We start from the raw sequence: 9,088 nt of genomic DNA on the forward strand, positions 1-9,088 counted from the left end.
GCGCCTTGTTAAGACATGACTGGTCTCCAGTTGGGGGCAAGGTCCGTCAATGCTAATTGCAGTTAATCTCTGTTTCCACCCACCCTGTTTTTGTGGGGGGAAAGAAAACTCAGCAAACAAGCTATTCAATATTCAACTAATCTTGCTTTTTAATTTTAGCAGTGATGTTTATCTGAAATGAGTGTATTTGTTTTTAACAACAGCTGTGATTCTGTATCATAAATAGCCTGCTGGGAGGCTAAGACTTTCTTCTACTGGCTGAGTCAGAAAACCAGCTGTAAGAGGGGATATAAACTTCTGTTTGGGTACTATCAAATCCAACAAAATAGATCTTGTATATATTATACATGTAGTAATTCAATTAAAACTATTTGAACATATTAAGGGTGTTCAGATACATGCTGAAATAACTTGAGGAAGGCATTAGGTGAGCTGGCAGCCAAGATGGAGTTAAAAAGCACAGTCACAGACCTCAATTTTAAACCTTCCACATGTGAAATGGTTTGATAATCACTCCTTTTATGGTTGAGATGAAGTTTGAACTCAACTGTAACTCTCTGTGAAAACGACAAGGGAGGTTGACGGTGGATGACTCAGAAATACTAAGGGAGAGAGAGAAAACCCTAACATCCACCCCTTTTTTTTGGTCTTGCTCCGATTAAAAAAACGCACGTGGGCCACTGTTAATTATAGCTGAAGAAAACAAAGCACATTTCCAGAAGGGTTTGGCCAGTATGACGCAGTTATTTCAGCTTACTTAAACTCATTAACCACAGCAATTAAAACTAAAATCCAGTCAGCAACCAGCTGCCTCAGTAAGAACTGGCTTCGAGCACTCAACAACAAAAACCTTAAAGAATTAGATACTCCAGGATCAGATTGTGTCACACCAAGCAAATTAACGGGACTTAAGACAAGCCTCGGAACAATAAACAACATTCATTCCAACGTGGAGAATTTTCTGAGGAAGTAATCATTTAAAACAAAAGACAATTATGTGAGATGAATTGCCAGATTGTTGCAGAGGGCAGAGAAAACATCTTTCTTTATTAGCTATACTGATGCAATGATGCTTTTTTTTTAAACAGTAACAGTTGTATATGCATATCTTTCTGTTCAACATCTCTCTGAGTTTCACTGTGTACCAAATACTGTGTTTTAATTGTGAAGACACTTACAGCACAGTCCATACAGTCATGCCTTTTTGCACTCGAATCACATGGTCCCAGTCTCCTGACCCACAGCTTAGTTAGCAACTAGATCACAGTAAATTTGTTCCACTGCAGCTACAATTACATGGCCTATTCAGCCCCTGCAGCCAAAAGGAAAAGGTAAAATAATGATTTGATTTCTTTTTGTTGACATCTGACCTGGTCTAGTTCTTTTGATTTTGAACACGTACTTGTTTACAGTAAATGGCCCTAAAAAGTTGAAGGAACATGCCATGTATTCTGCATATTGTAATAACAATGGAGTTCACGCAACAAAAGCCTCATCAACACAATTGAAATAGATCAGAAAGGATTTGGGGAGTGCTATGAGGAATGTGATGTCACCAGGGTTGAAGATAAAAGCAACTAATTGCTTGGCTTTGGTACTGGATGGCAATGTGGTTAGAGCTTGATGCAGTGTGACAGGAAGGAAACCCGTGTGGATTGGACTATCCAAAAAAGTCAGACCTAAAACCAGATCTCTGCCGGATCCAATGCGTACCTAAAATAAAACCCTGTATTTTCACTTTAGGGGAAAAATATCTGGACAAAGCAGCACAACTCAAGTTACAGGCTCTGGATCAGCAAATTTGCATTAACTATGAGGCTGACTGTTTTCAGTGAGCCCTGTTTGTTAATGCATTCATTGTCCTCATGGATTTAAAAATCCAGTTAGCAATCACATGAGTCCAACATGGCACTGATTATCCCCAAGAGTTGAGGGAGTCATAAGACATGTTTTAAGGCTTCTGTTTTTCTTGTTTTTCCCAAAGGAAAGTCTGACTGACAAAGAGGCCAAATGTGTTTTTTAAATAAAGTTAATTTACAGATCTATAAATAAAGCAGCAGGTAAGTTAGGTCCTTATATGCAACAAAAACTGCAAACGCCAATAAGAGATATGGTTGTGTGCGTGATGCTGCAACATAAATGTAGAGAATCAGCTCATAGCCAGTTGTTTTGCCGTGCAAACCCATTTAACTTTTCTCTGCTACAGTGTGCTGATGACCTTACCAGGTAATTTTAAAACACTCAACCCATTTTCTATTTGTAAATAAGAGCCTGCTGTAGTCCAGCCATGGTCCTGGCCATAAACATTTATGCTCAGTTGTAACTTGAACCTTTTTTTTTTTTTTTTTTTAAGATTTCTTGACATTCACCTGACAGGATGAATAACACACAGTCATATCAGATATGAAAACTGTAGATTTTATTTTTTATCTACTTTTACTCAGTAAAAGAGCAATAGAGGCAGCTGAGGAACAGTGTTGTCTGTAGATAGACCACAGATCAACATGGACTCCTTAATAAGCTCATTTATGGCAACAGGGCAATATCATGTGAACATATTTCATTGAATGAGTTCTCTGTTGGAGGACACAAGCAAGACTTTTACCCTCATTTCTAATCAAATGTCAAACCTTTTCTCTATTTCTTGCGTAAAGAAGTATAAAACATAATATAACAAATACGAATCATCAGAGAAAACCTTCATACAAAAAGGCTGTGCACAATGCAAGAAATATTATTCTTGCATATCACCTCTGTTCTAATGTACAGAAACAAATTACGTTTTTTAATAATGTCAACTATAGGTGTTTTTATAATTGTTTAGGTTTTAAACCTCTGTAAAATAATAAAATCACTTCTTTCTTACTTTTATCAACATGTTAACAGGAGTGTGTTAATCACATTGAAACAGACTTTAGAAAGATATAAAAACCCAATAACTGTCGAGGCCACGGGTTGTCTGGGCCATTATGGAAGAATAAACTGTTGTACTCCAGCATTTCTGAACAGTGCATGTTAGTATGCCAGACATAGAGGGTCTAAAATGATTAGTTAGGACCTCATAAGGTCTCTGGCCATAGTAACGGCCCCATGTGACACAAGCTGTGCAGCACAAGGCATTGTTGTATTGCACTGCCCATAATCATATGGTTTCCGGACACACAAAGTTCACAAGAGCATAAGCATCTATGATAAACAACAGTTGTCATTTTCTTCCAAACAGTACAGTAATGTACACTGAAAATTATAGCTAGAGCTCAGGATATCATACAGCAAATGAAAATACATCAAGTTGCAGCCAAATACTATCACCTGTTGAGTGTGTTTAACAGGCTTCATCTTACCTTCAGCGAGCCAGATGTGCTACGTTTGAGGGAAGACCGTTTAAAGGTGCCACTTGGGCCCTTGGTGTCCATATTGAAGACTGAGAATTTAGGTCAAACTGACTTAAAATAAAAGGATCCTTAGAAAGTGGTGACAGGTCAGGGTTCAGCAGGAATGTCAACATTAGAAACAGACAGAAAACCTAAATACCCACTAAAGAGCCAAGGCATGACAACAACTTCAAAGTTTCACCATCACTAAAGGCTTAAGTGCTTCTCTCTCTTCCCTGCAGCTTCCTCTTGACTGACAAGTCAGCGATCCCAGTCAGGGATATAAATCACTCGATGACACACTTGACACATAGACCCCTTTACTCTGCCGGGCATCCCATAATCAGGCTTAATGCAACAGCTCTTATGAGGCCTCAGAGTCTAATGGATAGAGATTTAATAAATGGTTATTGAAGGTAAATCTACTTTGGCACACCATGACCACAAAAAAGGCTTAGAGAGAGACGAGGCAAGCTGTGAGGCTAAAGTTAGCCAGCGGAAAGCCAAAGGTTGTCCCACTAGATGATGCTCAGTGTGTCTGACGGGGGAAGACAGGAGTGTCTCGTTGGGGTGTAAACAGAAAGGAATGCACCAATTCATAGTTTGATGCTAAAGCAAAAAATCTGAATTAACACACAGAGGACATTACTTTGATTCTGCTGTACACCTACCTATCATTGTTTTGTTACCATTAGAATATAACAGAATATGGATGTGTGTATTTGTTTCACAGGAAGTAGTGTCACAACACAGATTTAGAGCAGCTTGATGTTAAGCATTGTTAAGAGTTTGACCTGTTATATAATACCAACAAAAGTAATGGAAAATAAAACTATTAAGGCATAATACCATGCTGCATTTGGCCTAATCTTACAAATAAGAGCATATATTTTGCTAGTCATTAACAGAGCTTGGAAGATATAAAAGTAAAACTATTAGTAGTAAGTGAATCGTATTACTTTAATACCAAATTTATCACTTCCAGACCAACTGAAACCTGTTATACAATATCATTATGACTTATTTCTACCAAATGTGCAGCTGGAGGAATGATGTTCTCTCAAGGTTTACATCTAAAAATCTTACTTATGTGGCAGCATACAGAAAATCCAGCAAAGGATATTAGAGACATAAACAAAATGTAATAACTTTCTATAGATAATCTTAAAAGTATCAAAAAGCAACCAAAGCATCCAAAAGGTTTCAGCTAAGTTTAGAAAAAAAATAGATGTACAGAAACTCCCTCTACTGGACACTAACTGAAACTGTTATCAAAGGGAAAATAAGTCATTTGTTAGAAACTGCCTGTCTGACATTGTCTATATTTGGCATTTTCCACAGCAAGTGCTTGGGGTAATTTTATGAGATTTTTTTTTTTACTGTAACGGTAAACACTGCACAGAAGTCATTTATTTCAGGTTTATTACAGTGCTTCAGATCATTGATGGTGTATATATTCTACAGTCACTGTTTAGGATTGAATTGGTTCTGGCGGCTGTTTGAGGGCTGGGTTCAGGGTTAGGGTTAGGTTTAAGGTTGAGTTAGGGTTAGAGTTGGACTGGTGTATGAAATATAGAAAATGTAATGTACGACAAAATAAAACATGACCTCTAACACACTGACATCTTTGTTAAATGGCCGGTGTTTTTTGTGAGTGAGGGCAGCTTTTTTCTGAAAAGTTAAAGGTGTTCCTAACCAGGGTCACAGGGATCTGCTGGAGCCTATCCCAGCTCTCTTTGGGTGAAAGGCAGAGGTACACCCTGGACAGGTCACCAGTCAATCACAGGGCCACATAGAGACAAACAACCTCATGCACTCACACTCACTCCTATGTGCAATTTAGAGTCACCAACTAACCTAACATGAATGTTGTGGGACTATGGGAGGAAACCGGAGTACCCAGAGTAAACCCACGCAAGCATGGGGAACATGCAAACTCCACACAGAAAGTTCCCTAACAAGTTGCAAACCCAGGGCCTTCTTGCTGTGAGACAACAGTCCCAACCACTCATACACCATGCTGCCTTCTTGCCCTAACCATCACAACTAAATTCCACCCCACCCCACACACAAACTCCCGCCCACACCTTACCTCCTGTTTTCTGCAGGAAAGCACACACACAGCTAACAGAAATCAGATGAAGCAGCCATTGCACTGCAGCTTTCTTGACTCTAGGGGTCCAGCCTGAAGATTCTGAAAGGACTTTGAAAACTTGTCATGTTGTTAAAGGTAAAGAGATACAGAGTTTGCCTTGATATGTGTCAATATGTAGTGTTAAACAAGCACATGGCATCAAGCAAAAATACATTTATCGATCCGACAAGGTGGGGGAAACAGGTGGGACAGCAGGCATACAATTAGCTTTCACTGCAAGCTTTAAAGAGATTAAATACAGGTTATGGTGTAAAGCACAAAAAAATAAATGCATAGCCAATGTTCGAGTAAAATATGAAAACCTGTGAATTGATAGAAGTGCAATACTAAAATTGCCTGACTGCCCCTTTAACTGTAAAAACCATGCTAATATCAATGAGGCTATAACTGCCATGGTTTCTGCAAGAGTTTTAGCTGGACCCTAGTTTGCAAAATTATACCACTGGAAGAACAAGAATTTGGATTTCTTAAAGGAATCTTTACACAGTTCATTGAGACAAAAGCACAGGAGGAAACCAGGTAAGTACTGTTTAGACACGATGATCCAGATCACTCACGGGAGGCAGGTGCATAACATACTGGGAGACTAGGACCCTGAGTGGTACTCAGTAGGCGAGTAATACTGACTAGGAAACCAGAATCCAAGACACATGGAGAAGCAGGGGGGTTGCACATTCTGGGAACACAAACCAGGACACTGAGAATCAGGTAAGTGGCTGACTGGGAAACAGCATTTTCAAGCACATGGGAAGGCAGGTGAGTTGCATAAGCTGAAAATACTTTACCTGCTAGGTTTAGTGTGCACAGAAATGTATCTATGATAGCTCTGTCCAGCCAATTAAACTGCGATAGTGTAATATCTCAGAGAGCTCTGAATCAGGTCAACTATAATACATATAGTGCTGTATGATGAGACGATTGTGTGAAGCCAACATCTAAAAAACATCATTTAGAAAACCTATGCATTGCATAAACAGCATGTCAAACGTGGCTTCTCAGTAACTCACATCATTTCATCAACATTTAATCAAAAAACTGACCACATAGTGATCACTTAAAAACCACAAAGGCAATGATGGGTACAGCTACAGATTGCATTTGTAGATGTGGGATAATTATGAAGATACTCAGTCTGGACTTGGTGGTCTTCTCCTGGCAGGAAGGTGTGCAATCAGACTTACAGTGGTGTTTCCTTGGTTTTCCACCACCCTTTCCCAACCTCCAACCAAGCTGTTATAACCATCACTTGTTACCTTTCCAGACACATCAGTTGAGATTTCCCAAAAACAACATCAACAAAAAAAAAAAAAAACTAGGTCAATTTTAGGTTTGTGACATTTTCTTCACTAAATTATAAATACAAAATCTGTAAAGCTACATACCTGCCATGAGGTATGTTAAAGAGATTAAGCATAGCCAAGTAAAGATACTGGTTTGTCCTGAGGTACAGCCTGAAGACAGAAAAATAAGCAGGTGTAAAAACTTTTGATTTTCTAAATAGTGGATCACTGCAAGACTATAGATGACTGCCAGAAAACGTCTGGCTAATCTTAATCTCAGAGGTTTCCAGATGAGGGAATAAAAATTACAACAGCAGCCAGTTTGAATATGCTTTCTGAGTAACAACTAGATTTCATTATTGCAGAAAATAAATATCCATTAAATGTTTTTTTTAATGAACTGGTACATGTGCTAACTTTGGCTTTATTCCTACCTCTAAACAAGGTTCTTGTTGAAGGATGCAGATGTGATTTCAAGGTTTTGCTGAGCTGTGGCCAGGCTGGCACACTAAGGCACTGAGATTGCTGTCTGGATGCCAGCAAGCTACAGAACTGGAGCTGGGCCTGATGTTATAACAGGATCTAGAGCAGGAGTGGGGAGTGGAGCTGGCAAAGTGACAGGGAGTGAGACCAAACCTAGGTCTTGGGGTTTACCAATGGCAAATGTGTCTGAGCTTGTACATGAGACTTGCTGGTTGAAGAGTAGCATCTAATACAGAGTGGTGATTGAACTGAAGCTGAAACTACAAAAACAAAAGCTTGTATTGGGACTGAAGTTAAGGCCTTAAGGGTTAAAGCTAGTTTGAGGCAGGGCTGCAGCTTGTGCTGGTACAGGTGGTTGATTTTGTGCTGCAATTGGAGCTAGAGTTTGTGGTGTGGGTTGGGTTTTAGCTTTCACTGTAGCCAAGACTGGGTGGACTGGTACCAAAAACTGAACATCTCCACAATTCCCCTGTGAAACAATCCTCTGTACGTGGAAGAAAAAGCACATTTAGGGAACTGTTCATCAGTTAAGTAGTGATGGGCAAGTGAAGCCTCATGAAACACAGGCTTTCCTAACAATTGTGCCGAAAAAGATTCGAAGCTTCGAGACTTCAGAGACTGTGACATCTGGTGGACAACTGAAGCCATAGCAACCTGGCACTGTTTCAATCCCATGACAGCAATAAAAGTTGAGAAAGGTCTGTGCGGTCATTCAAGTGTTTTGTTCATTCATACCAAATAATGATTATATCATTACAATAAAATATGCAGATGCTCTCCCCCATACTATAAAACACATTCCAGATTAACCCAAAGAATCAATGCAAATTATATTAAGGGTTAAATGTCCCTAACAGGATTAGAGATACTTCCAACTTTGTAAATGATCATGGTGTTGAATTCAGAAACTTTTTTTTGTGTGAAGTGTTCTGAAGGAAAACCTTTAAAGCTAATGGTTTGTCATTTGGGGACTTGTATGGTTGATTTGGAATAACTATTCACAGATGCAGACAAGTTATTTGTCTTCACAGGTTTTTATTGAGAAATTATTTTTTCTACTGTCGCAGGCTTCAGTCGGCTCCTCTGGCTGACCAGCTCCCCAGCTTTGGAAAATATCCTTTCACAGGGAACAGATGATGCTGGGATGCACAGATACTTGCATGCAAGTTTCCACAGTGTAGGATATAAAGTCTTTCGTGCCACCCAGTACTTCATGGGATCCTCTGCTCTTGTCAGAATTTGTTCTTTCAAATATCTATGACACAGTAAGACAATGAATGACTGAATAAAACAACTGATGTTTCAACAGTAATCAACATGCATACCTCTGGATCTCCACTGCAGCGCTGACAGATGCACTGCTGGTGCAGTGCTGAGACTCTACATAGTTGTCCAGTAAAGCCCACAAGTTGTAATTTTCTTCACCAGCACTGGTAGATGTTGTTGCAGTCTCCAGTGGCACATCTTCTGCTGACCCAGCAATAAGACTGGCACACTCTCATGTTAGCCTTTCTACAGCAACATCAGCATTGCTTTGATTAGTAAAGCCAGCCTGTTTAAACCGTGGATCCAAGATGGTGGCCACAGACAGGGAGTTCACCTTTTCCAAGCCACTGAATTTTTCATTCAAATTAGTTTTCAAATGGTTGGCAAGCGTGGCATTAATACAAGGAGCCTTTTGGGCACATTCGGCAGAAATAACATGTCTCAGCATTTTGGCTATAGGAATTGCCTTTGACCCCGACACTCTCCTTTCCTCAGAAAGCTCAACAGTTGCCTGATAGAATGGCCTTAAA

Source organism: Mastacembelus armatus, chromosome 6, assembly GCF_900324485.2.
Source record: "Mastacembelus armatus chromosome 6, fMasArm1.2, whole genome shotgun sequence".
NCBI classification, from domain to species: Eukaryota; Metazoa; Chordata; class Actinopteri; order Synbranchiformes; family Mastacembelidae; genus Mastacembelus; species Mastacembelus armatus.